Raw genomic sequence first — 3,518 nt, 5'->3', positions numbered from 1 at the left:
TTCCGGGGCAAAGGCTTACACTCAACAAAATAAAAGCTACTACGATAAAGACAACGCAAATTACAAAGCGTGACAAACAACTAATTTGCTTTATAAATTAATAAATGTCAATTGCATATAATGTGTAAAAGAAATTGCAACTTATGTGTCGCTGGAATTTTTTTTCTGCGTTTGAAATAGCAAGCCAAGCTTTTATTTTGAAACACACAAACAGATGATATAGGGCTACTTCCGCTCTGAGCGATCAGCTGATGTAAGTGTAAACAGAATACAGAGGTGTGTGACTGGCAGCTGTGTTTCATCATCAGCGTCGGTTGAGACCGATAAATGGGGAACGTTGATGTTATAATATAATAATAACGTGACCGTGATGTGTCGTACGGAGCTGGAGGAGCTGCTGGAGCTGCAGTAGAAGCAGCAGGAAGCGGCTCAGAGGAGCTTAAAGCATCACATGCTGCTACACAGAGGCCTCATCAGCTGCATCAACACACTAGACTCTGCTGTTCTGCACTGGGAGAGCTGAACCAGTAAGTGTCTGGCTCACTACTTATTATATGTTTGCTGCTTTTTTTTTGCTTTTTTTTGAAAAAATAATACATGCATTATATTTTATTCTTATTTTCCACAATAATAATAAAACAAACATATTATAGTAACAGAAAAAAATGAACAAAATAAGCTCAGATCAACAAACATATGTTTCCCTGAGAGGGAAATATTCTACGTTTTATTTCACTACATTTATTTGATACCTTTAATTACTAGTTACATTATATATTCAGATAATTTTTTTTTTTTAATTTGAGGTACTTGTACTTTACTTGAGTATTTCCATTTTATGCCACTTTTATATTCAGAAGTAAATAATATATATTTTTACTGCACAACATTCATCTGATAACTTACTTACTTTGCAGATTTAGATTATTTATACAAAATATAATCAGCCAATAAATGTATATTATTATACATTAAACTACCCATTAATCTACCAAGTATATGAAATAAGATGCAATTATTTTTTGATGCTAATACTTTGGTACTTTTACTTAAGTAAAGTTTTGAATGCAGGACTTTTACTTGTAACAGAGTATTTCTACACTGTGGTATTACTACTTTAACTTAAGTAAAACATCTGAATACTTCTTCCACCACTGCTAACAACTCAATACGTTCATTCAATATTCTATGTTTTACTTCACTACCTTTAATGATTTAATGACATTGTAGATTCAGATTAATAATAATACAAAATATAATTAAAAAATACCGTCATTATTAGGGCTGAGACGATACACACCTATCTCCCTATTCGATACTATCACGATACTTGGGTGCCGATTCGATATGTACCGCAAATTTTAAGTATTGCAATTCTACAAGTATTGCAATCCGATATTACGATTTATTGTTAACTTTTTTTAACACTAGACCATGGGGAAAAATTTGAATCAAACACTTCTGGAGACTTTTACTTTGGAAAATATCTAAATTGATTCAGTAAAAATGTTTGAATTCTTTTGGCCACAATAATCGTGTGGTGAAAATCTGATATTGCGACAGCCCTATTTCAGAATAATTAATTATATTTTGTATTATTATTAATCTGAATCTACAATGTAACTAGTAATTAAAGGTATCAAATAAATGTAGTGGAGTAAAATGTAGAATATTTCCCTCTGAGATGTAGTAGAGTAGAAGTAGAAAGTAGCATAAAATGGAAATACTCAAGTAAAGTACAAGTACGATAATAATATTATCGCGATATCTATAGAAAATTAAAAAAATGTATAATATAAGTCAAATTCATCTTTAACTTTGTTTATTGGGCATTTTGTTTATTTTTTGGGGGAAATGAATTACACTTAGAGTACAAGTGTAGGGAGGTGGTGAGAGTCTGTAACCATAACTTTACAAGCAGGATTTGAGAGGTTCTGGATTATATACACAATATTATCATATGTGTTCTTTTACTTTTTTTACTTTAAGTATATTTTGATGACAGTTCTTTTGTACATTGACTTTAGTACAAATTTTGAATGCAGGACTTTTACTTGTAACAGAGTATTTCTACACTGTAATACTTTTTTAAGTAAAAGATCTGAGTAGCTATATCTTCCACAACTGGGAGGTTACAGGAAATAGTCTGTGTTGCAGGTTCAACCTCAAGTTACAAAAGTTCAGGTTCAGAAGACTCTTTATAAAATAATGGAAGAAGAATCAGATCGTATTAAATATGTGCTAATTTTCATACATTTCCAGAACAGAAAACTGAACATTGGATAAAGTCAGGTTCAAAATTCTTGTTTCATTTTCTTGACATATTACAGTCAAAGGTTTTTACAGAGAGAATCTCTTTTTATCTCTCCATAAATCAGAAAATACAATTTTTTGCCATGTTTTTAAGAATAAAATGTTGTATAAAGCAGACTACGAATGATATATGAACAAACCCCTCTGTAAAAACCTTCAGAATATAGATAGGAATGAAACTGGAAAGTTTGTTGGATGTAAGAGCTACTGAAGTGTAGATTTCTGTCTCAGAGTTTGATTTAAAAAAAACTAATTTAGAGAAAACTTCCCCAGTTGATTACTGACGTTAAGACAATTATTTTTTGCATTACAAGTTTTCTGAAATGTGATGTTTAAACATGCAAATGAGGCGTTATCTAATAGTAACTTTCGTTGAATTAAGGAGAAATCTACATACGCAAACAGACAAAGTAATAAAATAAACATCTAAATGTGTATTAAGATGTTTTCTTTCCACTAGTCTGAGAGAAGACAAGTTATTGAAGTAAAATGGCCTCAAATCTCATAATTGGCCAGCATGAAAAACAATGTTTTTGCCTGTAGTTTCTCACCTTGAGGAACCTATTTCGGTTTTACATTTGAGACCCAGCGGAGGAAGTGAGGGGTAAAATATTGCCTGTCATTAGGAGATAAAAATCTGTGTCGGCTATAACTCTGAACTGGATTGTTTTTGTTTGAGTACAGATGAATATCTTTTGGGCGTGACTCCAAATGTCCTCATGTCTCCTCATCAGCCGTCACTGAGATTATTAACTTCTGCCATACTGATGTGTTATTCTAATGTCACCTGGTCACAGCTGGCATCACTTCAGACTGAGAAATGTATCTTACAACTGGCTGGATTTCAGCTAGACAAGAAATTATTAGTTGAATTTATTAAAGAAAAATTCATGTCAAGTCAAGTCAGTTGTATTTGTATAGTAGTTTGTATAGCCCAATAACAACTTTGCCTCAGGGGGAATTTACAGTCTGTACAGTTTATCTTCTCAGACTGTTATCATGAGTACGTTCATTCTTTTGTTCACTCTGTTGGAATCTGGAAAAACAAAAGTAAAAGTCACAAGACAGCAGCGATGGAAGAAATAGGCAGATCCTTTACTTACTTACTTTAATGTCAAAACACTCCATTAGCCTACAAGTAAAAGTCGTGCAATCAAAATCTTACTTAAATAGAAAAACAGAAGTATTGTCAGCAGAATGTACTT

General features: G+C 32.2%; 1 protein-coding gene across 3 annotated transcripts in view; it reads left to right on the top strand.

The window, feature by feature from the left end:
• Positions 1-227: 227 nt before the first annotated feature.
• The window catches only part of osbpl1a (oxysterol binding protein-like 1A), a 37,085-nt gene continuing 33,794 nt past the window's right edge, over positions 228-3,518 (top strand). For 2 of the 3 annotated variants that reach the window (XM_074636055.1, XM_074636058.1), the window contains exon 1: positions 228-527. The gene's annotated coding sequence lies outside the window, so the exon portion shown is untranslated. The remainder of the gene's footprint in view (positions 528-3,518) is intronic. The other variant, XM_074636059.1, reaches the window with a different exon arrangement.

The sequence above is a fragment of the Sebastes fasciatus genome, chromosome 5 (genome assembly GCF_043250625.1).
Source record: "Sebastes fasciatus isolate fSebFas1 chromosome 5, fSebFas1.pri, whole genome shotgun sequence".
NCBI classification, from domain to species: Eukaryota; Metazoa; Chordata; class Actinopteri; order Perciformes; family Sebastidae; genus Sebastes; species Sebastes fasciatus.
The sequence above is the reverse complement of the archived record's forward strand: the minus strand, read 5'-3'. Positions and strand labels throughout refer to the sequence as shown.